The sequence below is a fragment of the Apodemus sylvaticus genome, chromosome X (assembly GCF_947179515.1).
Source record: "Apodemus sylvaticus chromosome X, mApoSyl1.1, whole genome shotgun sequence".
In the NCBI taxonomy this organism is placed as follows: domain Eukaryota; kingdom Metazoa; phylum Chordata; class Mammalia; order Rodentia; family Muridae; genus Apodemus; species Apodemus sylvaticus.
Genome location: NC_067495.1, coordinates 304,316 through 327,500, shown reverse-complemented (window position 1 = coordinate 327,500; position 23,185 = coordinate 304,316). Strand labels below are relative to the sequence as shown.

The 23,185-nt window shown below is 39.5% G+C and overlaps 2 long non-coding RNA genes across 3 annotated transcripts; both read right to left on the bottom strand.

Annotated features, from left to right (window-relative positions):
* Window positions 1-7,072: 7,072 nt before the first annotated feature.
* On the bottom strand, window positions 7,073-21,441 carry LOC127674900 (uncharacterized). 2 transcript variants are annotated; one of them, XR_007975396.1, is made up of 4 exons: window positions 21,376-21,441; window positions 20,954-21,149; window positions 7,662-7,744; window positions 7,073-7,175 (listed from the first exon to the last, which is right to left on the bottom strand). It is a non-coding gene; the product is annotated as an uncharacterized LOC127674900 (long non-coding RNA). The 2 variants fall into 2 exon arrangements; XR_007975395.1 differs by lacking the exons at window positions 20,954-21,149; window positions 21,376-21,441 and adding exons at window positions 17,981-18,049; window positions 18,550-18,628.
* On the bottom strand, window positions 10,138-13,166 carry LOC127674899 (uncharacterized). The gene is made up of 3 exons (XR_007975394.1): window positions 12,931-13,166; window positions 10,473-10,541; window positions 10,138-10,250 (listed from the first exon to the last, which is right to left on the bottom strand). It is a non-coding gene; the product is annotated as an uncharacterized LOC127674899 (long non-coding RNA).
* Window positions 21,442-23,185: the final 1,744 nt, after the last annotated feature.

Sequence of the window (23,185 nt, the reverse complement as noted above, 5' to 3'; positions counted from 1 at the left end):
CTACTGACTTTGGTGTGATATGTCTTTCGCAAACCTAAGAAAGTGCGTATGGGAATGTTGGTCCAGCTTTAGCAGAGTTGGCTGTTGTCTTTTTGTCCAAGGTCTGTAGAACCATTTGTGAATAGATAGAAAGGAGCATGTCCAGTAGTAGAAGTGTCTGTGAAAGGAGATTGGAGCTTCTTTGGAGCTGTTCTGGCTATAGTAAATGCCAGCACATGACAGGATGCTGAAACACACACACACACACACACACAAACACACACACACACACACACACAGACACACACACGAAGACACAAACACATATGTAGAGGATAAAGTTAGGGAAGTTTGGGAAGAAAACTATTTCTTAGGTGAAGCATTAAAACCTTTAGGTCTTAGTGGTTATGGTGAGGGGAGACCTACTCTCAAGGCACAGGAAAGCAATCCCACCCTCTGGTATAAGTAGCAAGAGAGAAATTAGGGTATTGATTGGCAAGTATACTCATCTGCATGGAGTCTATTTGGTTCATGAGAGGTTAGGTCTAAGTGGGCTTTCTGTAGTTTATAAGTTTACAAAAGAAATAAATTTGTTAACATGTACAGTCTTTAAGATGAGCTTAGAGAAGACAAAAACAGTTTGTGGAGCAGAAGGAGCAAGAAGGGCTTTTTCCTTCTGTCTTGGAGACTAAATATATTACATTTAGCAAAATGGGAAAAAGCCTTAAGTCCATAGTTGTAGTGGGAAATAATAAAAAATGGCACCATCTCACATTATACACAGATACCCTCAGGCCCCAGTGACCCACGGCTTCCATGGCCAGCTCTATGCATCATGTTTCTCTTGCTCAGATTCTGCTTACATTCCCAGCCCTCCACCCCTGTGGTCAGCATTCCCAAATCCCAGTAACCCGGTATGATCTCTAGAGTTACCCGGTAAAACTCTAAAGGCTTGTAATTTATAAATCAGATTTATGTCAGTAAATTCTCACCCCACAAAATGCCCATACAATTTACTCAGAGCCATTTGATATTGCTATAAATTGCCAAACTAGATAAGACACATTTCCCTGTAATTATCTGTCCCTTAATCCATAGCTACCTGTGGCTATTTAAAGTCATGCAGAATCTGGATTGTCTTTCTCTTCCTCCATCTTCCTTCTTTCCTCTCCTCCTCTCTTCCTGTCCCTGTCTCTGAAACCATTAGCTCCACCTCCCTTTTCCCTGTCCAATCACAGGCTTCTTGTATGAATATTTAAGTTAATCTGGGGAACATTCTGCTGGACACAGTTAAAAGACTACCAAGGGAAACTTATATTTGAGCATGGTAGCTCATAGTGTAGATTCCACACAAGAAACACTTTAAGTTTATCTTAAGGGCAATCAAAGGAAACCTATATTTGAACTTGTGATTAGTTGGATTGTATAGTGGAATATTTCATTAGGGTGATGCTAATTTCTAAGAACTATACTGATTAATGTTAGGAGAATGGCATAGCAAGAAGAAGAAATTTAGTCACTGGAAACAGTTTAGCTAAGGAAGTAGCAGAAGGTTACATCTGTGAAAGCTTACATCTGAACTTGTGTATTCTTTATCTTGAAGCCTGTAAGAAATCTGGCAGTCTTAGGTAGGTAACAAACTTATTAATGAACAAATATAGTGGTGGATTACGTTAGTGTAAGAAGCTAGGTCTGTTTTCTAGCTATCAAGTTACAGGTACCTCAGCTGTCAGTGTAGTTAGAAATCTGGGAAGAATAAATTGTAATTTAGGAATCAAGTATGAATACTGATGACAGAGGTTGGTTTCTAGGCAATTGCAGTATCCATCATAACTTGGGTGGAGTCAGTTTGGCTGTCAGACCCAGAAGATGAAAGCTTTGCCTTTTTTTCTTGTGGAGTAGATCACTCTGATATGAGAAATAATGAACCTTGACTTGACAATGAGACATTTGACTCTCAGGGTGTCTTGTTTGTCCACTGTACAGCTCTGGAAGTGGGCACGGCAATGGAGTGGCATTTCTCAGTGGTTATCATACCACAATCCAGGAAGTCTTGTCACTGTGCCCATTATCTACTTGGAGACCTTGACAGATAACTGTTAGGCTTTGGGAATTTCTGTCTTTCATAAGTGTAAACATTTAGCAGATTTCTGGCAAGATTGAGAGCAGTATCTACTGAGCATATCTGAGTTAAACAGCCTGTGTATGTTTGTTTGTTTGAATTGTTTGAGAATGTATCTAGCAAATAGATAGCACAGTATAACTTAATGACAGTAGTAAAAACAAGGCTAAACCTGCATAAGGCAGTGATCTTTAACATTTATAATGTTTAGAAATCTGGCCTTGTGGCTATGTATCAGCAGAGAAAAACACGTGAAGAGACAAACACAAAGAGATAAATGGCTGAATTTTGACTAGTGTACACTTACCTTAGAGTTGATGTGGACCAGGATGTTAACATATCAGGGCTGACAGTGGTGGCTGCAGCTGTGAAGCCCTTTGGCTAAACTGAGTACTGGCCAGGGACAGAGTGTGCCCAGGTTGGTTTAGGCCCGTGCCATGGGCTGAGTGGGCAGGCGTGCATGCAGGCCCAATTCCCAGGGAGCTGACAGTGGCCTGCAGACCTGGCACTGGGTGGCAGTTCTGGTAGAACCAGTGCAAGCGAACAGGGTGGGGTGAGAGCTGGTGTCACAGGACTGTTCTCCTAGTCTCCTAGCAACTTTGCTCAGGCAGTGTGAGAGAATTCCTGACCAGGCTGCTGGCAGCAGTGGCTGGTGACTGCTGGAAAGCAGGCAGATCAGGAGGGGGTGGGGCAGATGGTTAAGGGAAAGCAGCAACTCAGCAGAACAGGGGCCCAGGCAGAACCCTGAAGCACAGCGGTGGAATGGGGGTAAGATCTGCTTGTCCTTGTGGTAGAATTTTCTTGTAATATTTTTTGCTACTGATGAGATCAACAAAAATCCTTATATTTTACCCAACATGACTTTGATATTCTCCATCGTTTTTGGCCAGTGTGAAGATACATTGAGTGTTCTTGACTTTATACATTCTATGCAAATCAAACAAAGTGTGTCTTTTATTAATTATAACTGTGGAGAGGGTATTTGTGATGTAGGCCTTACAAGACCATCATGGAAAAAAACCTTAAAACTAGTGATTAATTCCAGGAGCCCAAAGGTAAGAATGTGTGGCACTGAATGAGTTAACAACTTTTAAATGCTATTTACATTTCCTTAGAGGAAAAACCTGGACAGCATGCCTTATGGGTGCATTGCTACATGATACATACACAAAGACACAGACACAGGCACACACACAGACACACACAGACACACACAGACACACACACACACACCACATGATAATATATATAATAATTACACATTGATAATTATTTATTTAGATATAACAAATAAATAACCAGGTCATAGATATTCTGGGCAAACAGGCAACATTTTTCTCTAGGACATTCAGACGTGTTAGAAATAATCTAGAATTGAATAAGAATATTACATGGTATCTCTGCTATAATCTTACTATCTTTAATAGGATTTCTGGAAACTGAGTAGTGTTACTTATATATATGATTTCAAATATCATAAATATCATATTCCTCATGTGGATGTTTTATCCTCTCTTCTATATACTTTAGGTTTGCTTTGGACCATTTAATTCTAACCTGAGTGACCATGACCAGTTGAGTTACCCTATGTCCATCAGGTAACCACCAAGGACACACATTTGTCCCATGGAATGGTCTCAATGCTGCTTCATTTTAGGTGGACTTGGATAGGACTGGTCATCTCAGATAATGACCAGAGAATTCAGTTTCTCTCAGATTTAAGAGAAGAAATGCAAAGGCATGAGATCTGTTTAGCTTTTGTGAATGTGATCCCAGAAACCATGCAGACATACATGACAAAGGCTACGATATATGATAAACAATTTATGACATCTTCAGCAAAGGTTGCTATCATTTATGGTGAAATGAACTCCACTCTAGAAGTCAGCTATATACTTTAAAAAAATAAAATAATGTTAAAAAAACTTAGACAATTTTATTTATATTAAATGACCAAGGACATAGAAAAAATTGGGATGAAAGGGAAAATTCTCTTTAAGTATATTCCTGGTAAAAATAAAGAAATACATAGAAAAAAGTGTGAAAATTGCAGACTTACAAAGGAAAACCTCTGAAAGGATAGACTTAAAAATATTTCTAAATGAATAAAGAGGAAATTAGAAGATTTTGATAAAATTGGAGATTTACATGGAAAATAATCCTAATAAAACTGAGGTGCTGTAAGAGAACCTCAAGTAAGCTCCATTTTTGAGGTATGTTGACCACAGTGTCACTGCCCATAGTAAGAAGGAACAGACATATGAGCAGTGGGAGCAGTGGTGGTTGGTTCTCCGTAGAGCTGCATGGGAAGCGTCGGCCAGTTGTAGCCAGATGTTTGCACCTGTGAGGTCCCTTGTGGTGTTCCTCCCTTGCTAGATCAGGCCGTGACCTCTGAATAACTTCACTATCAGGGCTGAATCAGCTCAAAATACTTGGACAAGGGTCTTGCTTGAAGAAATGCAATGAGCAGGATGTACAGTTACATTGTCCCAACTACATCATTTTTGGTAAGCCGGTCCCTGTGTAAAACAAGAGGTTATGTCTTCTGCCTATAAAGTTATAGCTTTAATAAATAATATTAAGTGAAGAGCTAGAAGACTTTCGACCTCAAAAACTGTCCAGTGGCCTCAGACTTCACTGTACTTGAGGATTGAGTGGGAACTTCCCACCCTCATCTGCACAAACTCAATTCAGGAAACCTTAGCTAGAGGCCAGGAGTGGACACACAATTACTACACCTGCAAGTCTTATGCCACTAGCACTCTGGTCACTCTAGAAACCCTGATTCAGTCGGACCATGCATTCTGATGTCATAAAATTAAGGTTAGCTGAAAAGTGAAAGGATTTTCAAATGACTACAATTGACATCATTGACAAAAAGGAACAGACTCGTTATACGACTGTAATTATTTTATGTAATATAGTTAGCTATATCTTACCATATATACGGTAATTTTATGGCGTTTAAAGTGGCTTAAGTATAAAGGGCTGTATCTAAAGATCTATCAATTAATTAAATTGTAATGTGCATTGATCACCTAGTATATGACAGATTTTGTTTCTCAGAGCACAGCTTCATGACTAAAGCTTAAATGTTACCTACATTGTGGGAAATGATTTTGCCAATATAAAGTATAAGTACAAATATGAATGTGTACCTTTCCATGGACATCCTAGAGAGGCCTCAGGTTGGGAAAGTACTACGAAAATTGATCTGTTCATTCCTTTTATTCATTAACGATGCAATGGCATACACTCTCTGAAGCCTAAGCCTTATTGCTTGAGGGAAAGATCATAGCATAATATCTTATAGTAAGTAACCATTCCAGGTAATTAGAAAAATATTAGTTAGTCAATCATAAACACAGGTTTGAATGTTTTCTGCCTCATCAGATAGGTCTAGAATCCTTATCCTTCCCTTCGGTTTTCAATGCCCTTCAGTATATGCAATCACAGATCTGGGCCCAAGGATCCCACAAGGAAGCTGGAACTCTTTGTGTGTCCTTATCTATGCCCATGCTTTGAAGGGGGCAGCAAAGGGCAGGGACGCCCACATTCATAGAGACCACAGGTGATGCTGGTATAGCTCAGTTACCCAGTTCTAGAGTCAATAGGCTCCACCAAAGCCATTAAACTGGGGCTAAATCTATACTCTCAAGGGTCCCTCAGGCCCTGGAATCTCTTGCAGTATATGACCTGGGGATCCCCAATGTCTTGAAATTTTTACATTAAAGAAGGGGACATTTTGTCCTCAGATCTCGGCTGCAGCTCTCAGTTATGACATGGTCACTAAACAAGAGTCTCTCCTCCACTTAGCTTGTCATAACATGAAAGTCAGATGCATTTGACCAAAGCAATGTGCAATGAGTGGTTACCTCACAGTATGTGAGCCTTGCTGGGCCTGTAATCATCAAGTACTTGTGGCCAAGCTACCTTGGCCCCTGTGAGCCTCAATGTCCTGACTGTAGGCTGAGGCTGAGAACAGTCCCTGCCCCTCAGTGTTACCATGGAGATGAGGATGACAAGTGTTCCTCTGCCTCTTCCTCAGAGGGCTGAGGGCTGTCATTTGAACACTCCATCCAACAAGAACATCATATGAATGGTGACAGTGACCAATTTGTCCTTGAGAGGTTAATCTAATAAGAATTTTTCAATAAATCCCCTCTTCCTCTTCCTTCCTCCCTCTACTTTACCTTCTTTTCTAGAGCCTTAGACTCACTATGTAGCCAGGATAGTCTAGAACTCACAAATCCCTTCAGCCTTCTAAGTGCCAGAATCACAGGTGTGTGCTACCATGCCTAACCTGATAAATTTTTCTCCCCACTTCAGGTAAGCAACTTTTTCAATTTTCCTTTTTAATAATAACAAAGAGTTGTTTTTAGACATCTTGATGATTCTTCCTAAAAATTGGTTTACTCTATTTCTGGCCCATTTGGACACCCTAATAGAAATAAGATAATTAATTTCGTATCTTTGAGCATTTTCAGTTGACTTCCTTCTTTATTTTGTTTATGAACAACTGAACCAATGTTTCTAAAACCTATCGGGAAAAGCTTTTCTATTGTTATTGTTATTGCCTTACTGTTTTTATGTTTAAAGAACCCTCTGTTGCCCACTTCCAGGTTTAGATTTCTTGTAGAAGAATCGCAAAATCACTAAAAAGGTGCTGAAGTGACGCTCTTGGTACCCAGATGTTTAACTCATAAATGCTGAATCCAACACACTTGCAACTCACCAGTCGTATACTCTTAGTTTTATTTTTTCACACATAGAGGGAAACCGTTCAAGAGAAACAGAAAGCTTTAATTATTTCTCCATTAATTTGCTAAATAGTGGAGCCAATGTTCTTCAAGTTATTTTTGTATTACTTTTTAAAATTTATTTTTATCAATTAAGTATTCTATTTATTTACATCCCGAATGTTGCTCCCCTCCCAGTGGCCCTCAAAGAGATCTTCCTCCACCCCCCATATTCTTAGTTTTTATGAAAGAAAAGAAAGTCAAACCTTGATCTGAAGATTGACAACTTGATTCCATTCGAGGTTTGCAATTTTCTCAATTATGTTGGTGCACACCTGCAAAGATCACACACACAAGAAAGTAGGTAGTCACACTTTTAACTGCTAACTTGTCTGTGTGTGTGTGTGTGTGTGTGTGTGTGTACACCAGGGACTGAGCTGAGTACTTTTTATTCTCTAGGTCTCTCTCTAAAGATGGGCCACATTGCCAGTCTTATCTCCCATTACTGTTTTGAGACAGGGTCTTACTAAGTGGTCTAGGTTGGAGGGACACTTCCTTTGTAGTCCAGACAGGTCCCAAGTGTGATTCTCCTGCCTTATTGTCCTCTGCAGCTGGGGTGGCAGACCTGCACCATCAGGCCCAGATACATTTGCCTTTTAAGGCGTCAAGCCTGATTTCTAAGTGACTGCCACAGCTCATGCATTCTGTGTACTACTCGATCGATGACCATCGCACTACCTGAGCATTGCAATTGACATTGTTCTTTTCTACAAGCTTTGAAGCCTGCTGAGCTCTGATCCTCAGGTCGCTTGATCACTCACCTTCTACTTCTCCCCCAGAGGCAGCGATCTTAGAGAGGTACAGGTACATTGTCCCGACTACATCATTTTTGGTAAGCCGGTCCCTGTGTAAAACAAGAGGTTATGTCTTCTGCCTGTAAAGTTATAGCTTTAATAAATAATATTAAGTGAAGAGGTAGAAGACTTTAGACCTCAAAAACTGTCCAGTGGCCTCAGACTTCACTGTACTTGAGGATTGAGTGGGAACTTCCCACCCTCATCTGCCCAAACTATATTCAGGAAACCTTAGCTTGAGGCCAGGAGTGAACACACAATTACTACACCTGCAAGTCTTATGCCACTGGCACTGTGGTCACTCTAGAAACCCTGATTCAGTCAGACCATGCGTTCTGATGTCATGAAATTAAGGTTAGCTGAAAAGTGAAAGGATTTTCAAATGACTACAATTGACATCATTGACAAAAAGGAACAGACTAGGTATATGACTGTAATTATATTGTATAAAATAGTTAGCTATATCTTACCATATATATGGTAATTTTATGGCGTTTAAAGTGGCTTAAGTATAATGGGCTGTATCTAAAGATCTATCAATTAATTAAATTGAAATGTGCATTGATCACCTAGTATATGACAGATTTTGTTTCTCAGAGCACAGCTTCATGACTAAAGCTTAAATGTTACCTACATTGTGGGAAATGTTTTTGCCAGTATTCAGTATAAGTACAAATATGAATGTCCACCTTTCCATGGACATCCAAGAGAGGACTCAGGTTGGGAATGTACTATGAACATTGATCTGTTTCATTCCCTTTATTCATTAACGATGTAATGGCATACACTCTCTGAAGCATAAGCCTCATTGTTTGAGGGAAAGATCGTAGCATAATATCTTATAGGAAGTAACCATTCCAGGTAATTTGTTAGAAAAATATTAGAGTTAGTCAATCATGAACACAGGTTTGAATGTTTTCTGCCTCATCAGATAGGTTTAGAATCCTTAGCCTTCCCTTCATTTTTCAATCCCCTTCATTATATGCAATCACAGGTCTGGACCCAAGGATCCCACAAGGAAGCTGGAACTCTTTGTGTGTCCTTATCTATGCCCATGCTTTGAAGGGGGCAGCAAAGGGCAGGGACGCACACATTCATAGACACCACAGGTGATGCTGGTATAGCTCAGTCACCCAGTTCTAGAGTCAATAGGCCCTACCAAAGCCATTAAACTAGGGCTAAGTCTATACACTCAAGGGTCTCTCAGGCCCTGGAATCTCTTGCAGTATATGACCGGGGGATCCCCAATGTCTTGAAATTTTTACATTAAAGAAGGGGACATTTAAGCCGGGCAGTGATGGCGCCCACTTGTAATCCCAGTACTCTAGGAGACAGAGGCAGGCGGATTTCTGAGTTCGACGACAGCCTGGTCTACAGAGTGAGCTCCAGGACAGCCAGGATTATACAGAGAAACCCTCTCTCGAAAAAACAAAAACAAAACAAAACAAAAAACCCAAACAAACAAACAAACAAAAGAAAACCAAAAAAACAAACAACAACAACAACAAAAAGGGGACATTTTGTCCTCAGATCTCGGCTGCAGCTCTCAGTTATGACATGGTCACTAAACAAGAGTCTCCTCTCCACTTCGCTTGTCATAACATGAAAGTCAGATGCATTTGACCAAAGCAATGTGCAATGAGGGGTTACCTCACAGTATGTGAGCCTGGCTGGGCCTGTAATCATCAAGTGCTTGTGGGCAAGCTACCTTGTCCCTTCTGAGCCTCAATGTCCTCACTGTAGGCTGAGACTGAGAACAGTCCCTGCCCCTCAGTGTTACCATGGAGATGAGGATGACATGTGTTCCTCTGCCTCTTCCTCAGAGGGCTGAGGGCTGTCGTTTGAACACTCCATCCAACAAGAACATCCTACGAATGGTTACGGTGACCAATTGGTTCCTGAGAGGTTGATCTAATAAGAATTCTTCAATAAATCCCCCCTTCCTCCTCCTTCCTCCCTCTACTTTCCCTTCTTTTCTTGAGCCTTATTCTTACTATGTAGCCAGGATAGCCTAGAACTCAAAATTCCCTTCAGCCTTCTTAGTGCCAGAATCACAGACGTGTGCTACCATGTCTAACTTGATAATTTTTTGTCCCCACCTCAGGTAAGCAACTTTTTCAATTTTCCTTTTTATTAATAACAAAGAGTTGTTTTTATACATCTTGATGATTCTTTCTAAAAATTGGTTTACTCTATTTCTGGCCTATTTGGACAGCCTAATGGAAATAAGATTCTTAATTTCTTATCTTTGAACATTTTCATGTGACTACCTTCTTTATTTTGTTTATGAACAACTGAACCAAGATTTCTAAAACCTTTCTGAAAAGCCTTTTCTGTTATTATTGTTATTGACTTACTGTTTTTATGTTTAAAGAACCCTCTGCTGCCCACTTCCAGGTTTAGCTTTCTTGTAGAAGAATCACAAAATCACTAAAAGGTGCTGAAGTGATGCTGTCTGTACCCAGATGTTTAACTCGTAAATGCTGAATCCAACACACTTGCAACTCACCAGTTATATACTCTTAGTTTTATTTTTTCACACATGCAGGGAAACTGCTAAAGAGAAACAGAAAGTGGTAATTATTTCTCCATTAATTTGCTAACTAGTGGAGCCAATGTTCTTCAAGTTAGTTTTGTATTAATTTTTAAATTTATTTTTATCAATTAATTATTCTATTTATTTACATCCTGAATGTTGCTCCCCTCCCAGTGGCCCTCAAAGAGCTCTTCCTCCACCCCCCATATTCTTAGTTTTTATGAAAGAAAAGAAAGTCAAACCTTGATCTGAAGATTGACAACTTGATTACATTTGAGGTTTGCATTTCTCTCTATTATGTTGGTGCACACCTGCAAAGATTACACACACAAGAAAGTAGGTAGTCACAGTTCTAACTGCTAATGTGTGTGTGTGTGTGTGTGTGTGCATGCACATACACACACATGCATGATTATGACTTCAGGGGTCTATGTGTATTAAAATTGAAGAATTTGATGTAAAATAATACACATGAAAAGTGTACACATAGATAATTCATCAAAACTAACTGAGAAACCATGTAAAAAAATTCTAATCAAATTTATGGCTTTCATGGAAAATACTTCTTATAAAATTCAAGAAATATACAGAAATTTTATTTCAAATTGAGATTTGGCACTGAAAATAAATACACATAAAAAGTTGTCAAAGATAACTAAATGTGTAGGCAAACTCAGTTTTAGGAAAAAATTGAAAAATAAAGTGTTAAAATTGAAGAATCTGTTGGAAAATAATAATGGTAAAAGATAAATCACCTTTACTAAATCAAGCACTTACTAACATTTTCTTATTAAATTGATGATTTTCATGGAAAATAATTTCTGATAAAATTGAAGCAGTGTGTAGAAAAGTAGTGTTAAATTGAAGATTTTTCATGGGAAATTATTCAGATAATATTGTGTACATAAAAACATCTCTAAATAATTTAAAAAATTAAATAGAAATATTTTCTGATAAAATTAAAGTTTCTCTTAACTAATATTCAAGTAATATTGAAGAAATATGTATAGATACGTGTTAAAATTGAAGAATTACTTGGAAAATAATAATAATAAAATAGTAGACATAGAAAATATACCTAGAACATTGTCCAAGAACCTAGAAAAAATTGATAAAACTGAAGATTTTGATGGAAAATATTTCTATTCAATTGAAGTAATATATAGGAAATGCATTAAAATTCAAGATATCAGAAAAATAATACAGATAAGATGTTAGACATATAAAATATTTCTAAACTAATTGAAAAGGGTAGTAGAAACATTCACTGAAAATGTTCGTGAAAAAATGAAGTGGAATTTGAAATATTGAAGGTTTTAATTGAAAAATAATACAGATAAATGGTAGACATAAAAATTACTAAAATGATTGAAAAATAAAGTAGAACATTTTCTGATAAAATTGAGAGTTTACATGTAAAATATTTCTGATAAAATTGAAGAAATATATACAAAAATGTGTTAAAATTGAAGACCTTTTTAAAAAATAATGTTAAAAAAAAGTTAGACAATTTTATTTTTACTAAATGACCAAGGACATAGAAAAAATTGGGATGAAAGGGAAAATTTTCTTTAAGTATATTCCTGGTAAAAATGAAGAAAGACATAGAAAAAAGTGTGAAAATTGCAGATTTACAAAGGGATACCCCTAAAAGGATATACTTAAAAACATTTCTAAATGAATACAGAGGAAATTAGAAGATTTTGATAAAATTGGAGATTTACATGGAAAATAATCCTAATAAAATTGAGGTGCTGTAAGGGAACCTCAAGTAAGCTCCATTTTTGAGACATGTTGACCACGGTGTCACTGCCCATAGTAAGGAGAAGCAGACATATGAGCAGTGGGAGCAGTGGTGGTTGGTTCTCCCTAGAGCTGCGTGGGAAGGATCGGCCAGGTGTAGCCAGATGTTTGCACCTGTAAGGTCCCTTGTGGTGCTCCTCCCTTGCTAGATCAGGCCTTGACCTCGGAATAACTTCACTATCAGGGCTGAATCTGCTCAAATTACTTGGACCAGGGGCTTGCTTGAAGAAAAAGGATGGGCAGGATGCCAAACTGTGACAGGGCTGGTTTCTATGGAATCTTCTACAAGTTCTGCCCTCAGCATTGACCACTTAGAAGTAAGATCCACATGCAATTAATTTTGTAGAGCAGTTAAAAGGCCTCTCATATACTGGGGAGCACTGCCATATTAAACTGAGATGTATAAGAGTAGAATTTGTGATGTAAAGGACTTACAAAGCTTAGGAATAGTGACAGTAAATAGTATTTAGCGGATGGAGGACGGCCTTAAACACACCCCACGGATAAATAGTCTGCTAAGCAGGGTGGTTAGAGACTAGGAGGCTGGGATTCACATGTTTGTTCACCAGGTTTGTTTAGAAATCTATCTCCAAATTATAACAAGGAGACAACTGTGATATACATCCCACAACTGCACACATGTTCATATTAAAAGACAGGTGTATCACAAGCTGCTCAAAGATCATTACAGAGTCACAACCAACAGTACGGCCTCGTGCGTATGAAGCCCCCATTTTCAAATTGAGGAAAGCTGAGTTCTGCCACATGGGACAGACTACACTGGGTGACAGCCATTTGAGATGGAAAAACATCTATGTACTTGTAGACATGAGCCTAGCATGGCTGTCCTCTGAGAGGGAAAACCAGCGACTGACTGACACAGATGCAGATACTCACAGCCAACCATTGAACTCGGGTCATGGATCCCTATGGAGAGTATGGGGAAGGATGGAAGGATAGGTAGGGGAGGCCAATCCCTTAAGAAGACCAACAGTATCAAGTAATGCAGACCCCTGGGAGCTCAGAGAGACGAATCCATCAACTGAAGAGCACACATGAGCTGGTGCACGGTTCCTGGAACATATATAGCAGAGGATGGCATTGTCTGTACCTAGTTGGAGACTACACAACTGTTGTTTTTTTTTTAATTTTTTTAAATATTTTTTTTGGTTTTTTGAACTTTTTTCTTTCAAGGCAGAGTTTCTTTGTGTATCCCTGGATGTCCTGGAACTCACTCTATAGACCAGACTGGCCTTGAACTCAGATGTCCGCCTGCCTCTGCTTCCCAGTTGTGGGCATTAAAGGCATGCACCACCACCACCCAGCATTTCAAGTCATTTTAAAATGATTTTTTATTGACTATTTTCCTTATTTTCATTTCAAATGTTTTCTCCTTCCAGGTTCCCCCTTCCTGAAATTCCCTATTGCATCCCCTTTTCCCTGCCTCTGTGAGGTTTCTCTTGATAAATAATTGTTGAATGTATGTATATGTATACTTAATATAGGTTTTAGAGCACAACAAATAGCATTCATTCGTATAGTGTATATGTATATATATACACTATGTATACTATGTATTCGCTATAGTATATCTACTTCAACTAAACAGTAGGACAGCAAGAGCAGGTTTAGCAGTTGCCATGTGGTCTCAGGTCTCAGGTGGAGTTCACAGTTAGGCTATGTTCTCCCATATTTAAAAAGAATTGGACAGCCAAGCAGTGGTGGTACACACCTTTAATCCCAGCACTTGGGGGACAGAGGAAAGCAGATCTCTTGTGAGTTTGTGGCAGGCCTGTTCTACGGAACAAGATCTAGGGATGTCCAGGGCTAATGATGAAACACTGTCTCAAAAAAACAAAAAAAAAAAAAATGAAAAACAAAACAAAAACAAAAAAAGCCAAGCAAACAAACAAACACCCTTGACAAGCATGCAAAAGATTCCACCTGTCTCAAACATGCATGTGATCAGATAAAAAATATTTTAAGGTTTTAATTTTATAATCAAATCCTATTCATACCATGTCTATTTTGGAGGCCTTTAAGGAGAAAAAATGTCAAAACTTATACATCTTTATCTTTTCTAGACGTCTGCAACATTCACTCATTATTATTTTATTTGTGTTCTCAAAATGAAGAGGAAAATATGTCCTATTTCCTGTAAGAAATTTAATTTTAGGGTCTGTCAACATTTTAAATGCACTGTTGCTATTTTTAAAATATATGCATGCATACTTGAATAAGGCTCAGCCTAAGCTTTCAATATAACCATGCCCTGAGCACTCCATAACTGATTAGATGCCAGGCTCTCTGCTTAACACATCAACTCCACTATCTCATTTGTTTAATATATAAACTCTCATCATCTCTGCCACACCAGGCAAAAGCAGCAGCCATGACAGTTATCAAAGTGATTTCTGTACTGGGTACTTGTGCTGTACAGAATCCCGAATGCCTAACACACATGTGTGATCCAACTCAGCCCATGTTGGTGTCAGCATGCACTCCATCAGCAATGCTGGGGGAGCGGCTGTGTCTGCCATCTGTGGTAGCACAACAGGGAAAGCCATTATGAAGTGATGTCAACTCACATTCCTTTCTACAGGTAGATGAGCATGATCTTAACCACCCAGATACTTAATTCTCATCATAACTGTAAATTAAATTTCCCCAAACATGATGATCGGCATGTCACCAAAAAAGTGAAATGCCTTTCTCCTGAACTCTTAAGCCTTGTGGTGGTTGTGCAAGCCTTTAGTCCCAGCATTCTGTAGGCAGAGGCAGACAGATCTCTTGTAAGTTCAAGGCCAGCTTGGTCTACAAAGCAAGTTCTAGAACAGCCAGGGCTATCCAGAAAAATAAAAACTATCTTTAAAATCCAAAATAACAATAATAATGATGATAAAGTGCTGATAGAAAGTTTTTTTCATTTTTTTAAATTCCAGACTCAGCAGAAGGGCAATTCTAGTTTTGGTTTGGTTTGTTTTGCTTGTTTTTAAAGGAAAGTAACAAAGTTGCTTTCCGATAAGATTTAACGTCACCTTCCCAATCACAAAATTGTGTTTCCAAGTTTCTTCAAAAGCAATTAGGGGATGGAAAAAAAGAAAACACACAGACACAAAGAATGGAAAACCTCCACAATAAGACAATAGAAAACAAACAAGCAAACAAAAGTGGGTAACTGGATCAGGAGTAGCATGTCCCACCCAACACACACACACACACACACACACACACACACACACACACACACACACACACACACACACAGATACTTACAGCTCTGCAAGACTGTAGCTTCATTTCAAAATCTCTACAGTCCTGAATCATCAACTGCCACTGGGTCTTCGCCTCTCCACTGATCTTTCCCAGCCTCTCATACTGGCTACGCTCAACTGCTACTCATTTTCATTACCCTTGTCTTAGTCAAGGTTTCTATTCCTGCACAAACATCTTGACCAAGAAGCAAGTTGGGGAGGAAACGGTTTATTCAGCTTAAACTTCCATGCTGCTGTTCATCACTAATGGAAGTCAGGACTGGAACTCAAGCAGGTCAGGAAGCAGGAGCTGATGCAGAGGCCATGGAGGGATGTTTCTTACTGGATTGCTTCCCCTGGCTTGCTCAGTCTGCTCTCTTATATAAACTAAGAATAGCAGTCCAGGGATGGTCCCAATCCACAAGAGACCTTCCCTCTTAATCACTAATTGAAAAACATGGCCCACAGTTGGATCTCTTGGAGGAACTTCCCCAACCTAAGCTCATTTCTCTGTGATAACTCCAGCCTGTATCAAGTTGACACACAAATCCAGCCAGTACATTTGACACCTTGTCACTTGACAAACCAACATATCACTATTAATCCTATACCCTTACTTTCTTATTCATCCCTAAGATCTAAATGAATTTACAAATCCCATACTCTTTACATATTAAAAATCCATTTCCTTTAAAAGTTCCAATTTCTTTTAAATTTCAAAGTACTTTAAAAATTCAAATTCTCTTAACTGTGGGCTCCACTAAAAAAACTTTCTTCCTTCAAGAGGGAAAAATATCAGGGCACAGTCACAATAAAAAGCAAAACTCAAACTTAAATGCTTCAATGTCTGGAATCCAACTCAAGAACTTCCAGGCTCCTCTGAGGGCTGGGGTCATTTCTCCCACTCTGCCCTTTGTAGCACACAACTTTTCTTCTAGGGTCCAGCTGCCTGTACTCCACTGCTGCTGCTGTTCTTGGTGGTCATCTCATGGCACTGGCATCTCCAAAACACTCCTGTTTTCTGCCATAACTAGGCTTCACATATTGCCTCCCATAGGCACTTTTCATGGTGCCAAGCCTCAGCTCCTATGCATGACCCCCTTAAGTCCTGGACTTTCAATTGCAACTGAGATTGCACCTTCACCAAAGGGCTTACAAGGCCGGCCTCTCACAGTGCTGCGCTTCAGCTGTTCTTGACACCTTCACACCTTCAAAACCAGTACTGTCTGTGTTACACATATGCACATTATCAAATCCAACCACAGCAAAATAGTACAACTGTAGTTATCTCTGCAACACCGCCTCTGTGCTCTCAGAAAACACTTCCTGGAAGATTAACTCAGTGCTGCTGGTCTCTTCTTAATCACTGCTAATTTCTTAGCTCCAACTAAGAAGCCAAAAATAGTCCCAGTAATGTAAAACGTTTTGCTTTAGTAGTTGTAGTATCTTGTTAATCACATTCTTCAGCCCCAGCAAGCCAAAACCACAGAATCTTCCCAATCAAAACAGCAATAGCCTGATAAGATTCTTAAATTTTCCCTCTGAAATTTCACAAGCTAGGCCATCATTTTCTGCACTGCACTCAACATTATCATACAAACTCCTACAGACCATTCCACAGAGCTCTTAACAACCAATGGCTCTTCTATCCCAAAGATCTAAAATCCTTCTACAGTTCTCCCCAAAATAATGGACAGGTTGTCACTGGGATACCACTCTGTGCTGGTACCAATTTCTCTTAGTCAGTGTTTCTATTCTTACACAAACATCATGACCAAGAAGCAAGTTGGGAAAGAAAGGGTTTATTGAGCATATACATCCACAGAGCTGTTCATTATCAAAGGAGGTTTGAATTTGAACTCAACCAAGTCAGGAAGCAGGAGTCAATGCAGAGGCCATGGAGGGATGATTCTTACTGGCTTGCTTCACCTGGCTTGTTCAGCCTGCTCTCTTATATAACCTAAGACTACCTGTCCAGGGATGGTATCACCAATAAGGGGCCCTCACCTCTTGATCATTAATTGAGAAAATGCCCCACAGCTGGATTTCATGGAGGCACTTCCCCAACTGATGCTTCTTTCTCTGTGATAACTCCAGCCTGTGTCAAGTTGACATAAACAACCGACCAGAACATGGTTCCTCTCACTTGGCTGTCTTGTCTAAATTCAGGAAGAGAGATATGCCTAACCAGGCAGACACGTGAAATGCCACTATTGGTTGATACTACAGTAGTCCCTGTGCTTTTTGGAGAGATAAAAAGAGTCAGGGGTGATGGACTGTGTAAGGTCAATGGAGAGATGGGAGAAAGTAGAATTTAAAGTAAATAAATGATAAATAAGTGTGCAAAGTGAACAAATACATATAAATAGAATGAAAATTTAGAAATCACCACATTATTTTTAAAACAAACCCACTCTCACATTTAAGGTATAAGACAAGAAGAAAAGATTTCACACATGGAGGGAAACTGTTAAAGAGAAACAGAATGTGGTAATTATTTCTCCTTTAATTTGCTAACTAGTGGAGCCAATGTTCTTCAAGTTAGTTTTGTATTACTTTTTAAAATTTTTTTTATCAATTAATTATTCTATTTATTTACATCCCGAATGTTGCTCCCCTCCCACTGGCCCTCAAAGAGCTCTTCTTCCACCCCCCCATATTCTTAGATTTTATGAAAGAAAAGAAAGTCAAACCTTGATCTGAAGATTGACAACTTGATTCCATTTGAAGTTTGCATTTCTCTCAATTATGTTCGTGCACACCTGCAAAGATCACACACACAAGAAAGTAGGTAGTCACACTTTTAACTGCTAACGTGTCTGTGTGTGTGTGTGTGTGTGTGTGTGTATGTGTGTGTGTGAGAACACCAGGGACTGAGCCCAGTACTTTTTATTCTCTAGGTCTCACTCAAAAGATGGGCCACATTGCCAGCCTTATCTCCCATTCCTGTTTTGAGACAGGGTCTTACTAAGTGGTTTAGGTTGGAGGGACACTTACTATGTAGTTCAGACAGGTCTCAAGTGTGATTCTCCTGCCTTAGTGCCCTCTGCAGCTGGGGTGGCAGACCTGCACCATCAGGCCCAGATACATTTGCCTTTTAAGGCGTCAAGCCTGATTTCTAAGTGACTGCCACAGCTCATGCATTCTGTGTACTACTCGATCGATGACCATCGCACTACCTGAGCATTGCAATTGACATTGTTCTTTTCTACAAGCTTTGAATCCTGCTGAGCTCTGATCCTCAGGTCCCTTGATCACTCACCTTCTACTTCTCTCCCAGAGGCAGCGATCTTAGAGAGGTACAGGTACGTTGTCCCAACTACATCATTTTTGGTAAGCCGGTCCCTGTGTAAAACAAGAGGTTATGTCTTCTGCCTCTAAAGTTATAGCTTTAATAAATAATATTATGTGAAGAGGTAGAAGACTTTAGACCTCAAATACTGTCCAGTGGCCTCAGACTTCACTGTACTTGAGGATTGAGTGGGAACTTCCCACCCTCATCTGCCCAAACTCAATTCAGGAAACCTTAGCTAGAGGCCAGGAGTGAACACACAATTACTACACCTGCAAGTCTTATGCCACTGGCACTGTGGTCACTCTAGAAACCCTGTTTCAGTCAGACCATGCGTTCTGATGTCATGAAATTAAGGTTAGCTGAAAAGTCAAAGGATTTTCAAATGACTACAATTGACATCATTGACAAAAAGGAACAGACTAGGTATATGACTGTAATTATATTGTATAAAATAGTTAGCTATATCTTACCATATATATGGTAATTTTATGGTGTTTAAAGTGCCTTAAGTATAATGGGCTGTATCTAAAGATCTATCAATTAATTAAATTGAAATGTGCATTGATCACCTAGTATATGACAGATTTTGTTTCTCAGAGCACAGCTTAATGACTAAAGCTTAAATGTTACCTACATTGTGGGAAATGATTTTGCCAATATTCAGAATAAGTACAAATATGAATGTCCACCTTTCCATGGATATCCTAGAGAGGACTCAGGTTGGGAATGTACTACGAACATTGATCTGTTTCATTCCTTTTATTCATTAATGATGTAATGGCATACACTCTCTGAAGCCTAAGCCTCATTGTTTGAGGGAAAGATCATAGCATAATATCTTATAGGAAGTAACCATTCCAGGTAATTTGTTAGAAAAATATTAGAGTTAGTCAATCATAAACACAGGTTTGAATGTTTTCTGCCTCATCAGATAGGTTTAGAATCCATAGCCTTCCCTTCGTTTTTCAATGCCCTTCAGTATATGCAATCACAGATCTGGGCCCAAGGATGCCACAAGGAAGCTGGGACTCTTTGTGTGTCTTTATCTATGCCAATGCTTTGAAGCTGGCAACAAAGGGCAGGGATGCCCACATTCATAGACACCACAGGTGATGCTGGTATAGCTCAGTCACCCAGTTCTAGAGCCAATAGACTCTACCAAAGCCATTAAACTAGTGCTAAATCTATACTCTCAAGGGTCCCTCAGGCCCTGGAATCTCTTGCAGTATATGACCTGGGGATCCCCAATGTCTTGAAATTTTTACATTAAAGAAGGGGACATTTAAGCCGGGCAGTGATGGTGCACACTTGTAATCCCAGCACTCTGGGAGGCAGAGGCAGGCGGATTTCTGAGTTCAAGGCCAGCCTGGTCTACTGAGTGAGCTTCAGGACAGCCAGGGTTATACAGAGAAACCCTGTCTCGAAAAAACAAAAACAAAACAAAACAAAAAAAAACCAACCAAACAAACAAAAAAACCCAAAAAAACAAAAACCAAAAACCAACAACAAAATAAAAAACAAAGAAGGGGACATTTTGTCCTCAGATCTCACCTGCAGCTCTCAGTTATGACATGGTCACTAAACAAGAGTCTCTCCTCCACCGAGCTTGTCATAACATGACAGTCAGATGCATTTGACCAAAGCAATGTGCAATGTGGGTTTACCTCACAGTATGTGAACCTGGCTGGGCCTGTAATCATCAAGTGCTTGTGGGCAAGCTAACTTGGCCCCTCTGAGCCTCAATGTCCTCACTGTAGGCTGAGGCTGAGAACAGTCCCTGCACCTCAGTGTTACCATGGAGATGAGGATGACATGTGTTCCTCTGCCTCTTCCTCAGAGGGCTGAGGGCTGTCATTTGAACACTCCATCCAACAAGAACATCCTATGAATGGTTACGGTGACCAATTGGTTCCTGAGAGGTTGATCTAATAAGAATTCTTAAATAAATCCCCCCATCCTCCTCCTTCCTCCCTCTACTTTCCCTTCTTTTCTTGAGCCTTAGTCTCACTATGTAGCCAGGATAGCCTAGAACTCACAATTCCCTTCAGCCTTCTAAGTGCCAGAATCACAGGCATGTGCTACCATGCCTAACTTGATAATTTTTTCTCCCCACATCAGTTAAGCAACATTTTCAATTTTCCTTTTTAATAATAACAAATAGTTGTTTTTAGACATCTTGATGATTTTTCCTAAAAATTGGTTTACTCTATTTCTGGCCTATTTGGACAGCCTAATGGAAATAAGATTCCTAATTTCTTATCTTTGAGCATTTTCAGGTGACTACCTTCTTTATTTTGCTTAAGAACAACTGAACCTAGATTTCTAAAACCTTTCTGAAAAGCCTTTTCTATTATTATTGTTATTGACTTACTGTTTGTGTGTTTAAAGAACCCTCTGCTGCCCACTTCCAGGTTTAGCTTTCTTGTAGAAGAATCGCAAAATCACTAAAAGGTGCTGAAGTGATGCTCTTGGTACCCAGATGTTTAACTCGTAAATGCTGAATCCAACACACTTGCAACTCACCAGTCATATACTCTTAGTTTTATGTTTTCACACATGGAGGGAAACTGTTAAGGAGAAACAGAAAGTGGTAATTATTTCTCCATTAATTTACTAACTAGTGGAGCCAATGTTCTTCAAGTTAGTTTTGTATTACTTTTTAAAATTTATTTTTATCAATTAATTATTCTATTTATTTACATCCCGAATGTTGTTCCCCTCCCAGTGGCCCTCAAAGAGGTCTTCCTCCTCCCCCCATATTCATAGTTTTTATGAAAGAAAAGAAAGTCAAACCTTGATCTGAAGATTGACAACTTGATTCCATTCGAGGTTTGCATTTCTCTAAATTATGTTGGTGCACACCTGCAAAGATCACACACACAAGAAAGTAGGTAGTCACAGTTCTAACTGCTAACATGTGTGTGTGTGTGTGTGTGTGTGTGTACACCAGGGACTGAGCCCAGTACTTTTTATTCTCTAGGTCTCACTCTAAAGATGGGCCACATTGCCAGTCTTATCTCCCATTACTGTTTTGAGACAGGGTCTTACTAAGTGGTCTAGGTTGGAGGGACACTTCCTTTGTAGTCCAGACAGGTCCCAAGTGTGATTCTCCTGCCTTATTGTCCTCTGCAGCTGGGGTGGCAGACCTGCACCATCAGGCCCAGATACATTTGCCTTTTAAGGCGTCAAGCCTGATTTCTAAGTGACTGCCACAGCTCATGCATTCTGTGTACTACTCGATCGATGACCATCGCACTACCTGAGCATTGCAATTGACATTGTTCTTTTCTACAAGCTTTGAATCCTGCTGAGCTCTGATCCTCAGGTCCCTTGATCACTCACCTTCTATTCTCCCCCAGAGGGAGCGATCTTAGAGAGGTACAGGTACATTGTCCTGACTACATCATTTTTGGTAAGTGGTCCCTGTGTAAAACAAGAGGTTATGTCTTCTGCCTGTAAAGTTATAGCTTTAATAAATAATATTAAGTGAAGAGGTAGAAGACTTTAGACCTCAAAAACTGTCCAGTGGCCTCAGACTTCACTGTACTTGAGGATTGAGTGGGAACTTCCCACCCTCATCTGCCCAAACTCAATTCAGGAAACCTTAGCTAGAGGTCAGGAGTGAACACACAATTACTACACCTGCAAGTCTTATGCCACTGGCACTGTGGTCACTGTAGAAAGCCTGATTCAGTCAGACCATGCGTTCTGTTGTCATGAAATTAAGGTTAGCTGAAAAGTGAAAGGATTTTCAAATGACTACAATTGACATCATTGACAAAAAGGTACAGACTAGGTATATGACTGTAATTATATTGTATAAAATAGTTAGCTATATCTTACCATATATATTGTAATTTTATGGCGTTTAAAGTGGCTTAAGTATAATGGGCTGTATCTAAAGATCTATCAATTAATTAAATTGATATGTGCACTGATCACCTAGTATATGACAGATTTTGTTTCTCAGAGCACAGCTTCATGACTAAAGCTTAAATGTTACCTACATTGTGGGAAATGTTTTGGCCAATATTCAGTATAAGTACAAATATGAATGTCCACCTTTCCATGGACATCCTAGAGAGGACTCAGGTTGGGAATGTACTACGAACATTGATCTGTTTCATTCCTTTTATTCATTAACGATGTAATGGCATACACTCTCTGAAGCCTAAGCCTCATTGTTTGAGGGAAAGATCATAGCATAATATCTTATAGGAAGTAACCATTCCAGGTAATTTGTTAGAAAAATATTAGAGTTAGTCAATCATAAACACAGGTTTGAATGTTTTCTGCCTCATCTGATAGGTTTAGAATCCTTAGCCTTCCCTTCGTTTTTCAAAGCCCTTCAGTATATGCAATCACAGATCTGGTCCCGAGGATCCCACAAGGAAGCTGGGACTCTTTGTGTGTCTTTATCTATGCCCATGCTTTGAAGGGGCCAGCATAGGGCAGGGACGCCCACATTCATAGACACCACAGGTGATGCTGGTATAGCTCAGTCATCCAGTTCTAGAGTTAATAGGCCCTACCAAAGCCATTAAACTAGGGCTAAATCTATACACTCAAGGGTCCCTCAGGCCCTGGAATCGCTTGCAGTATA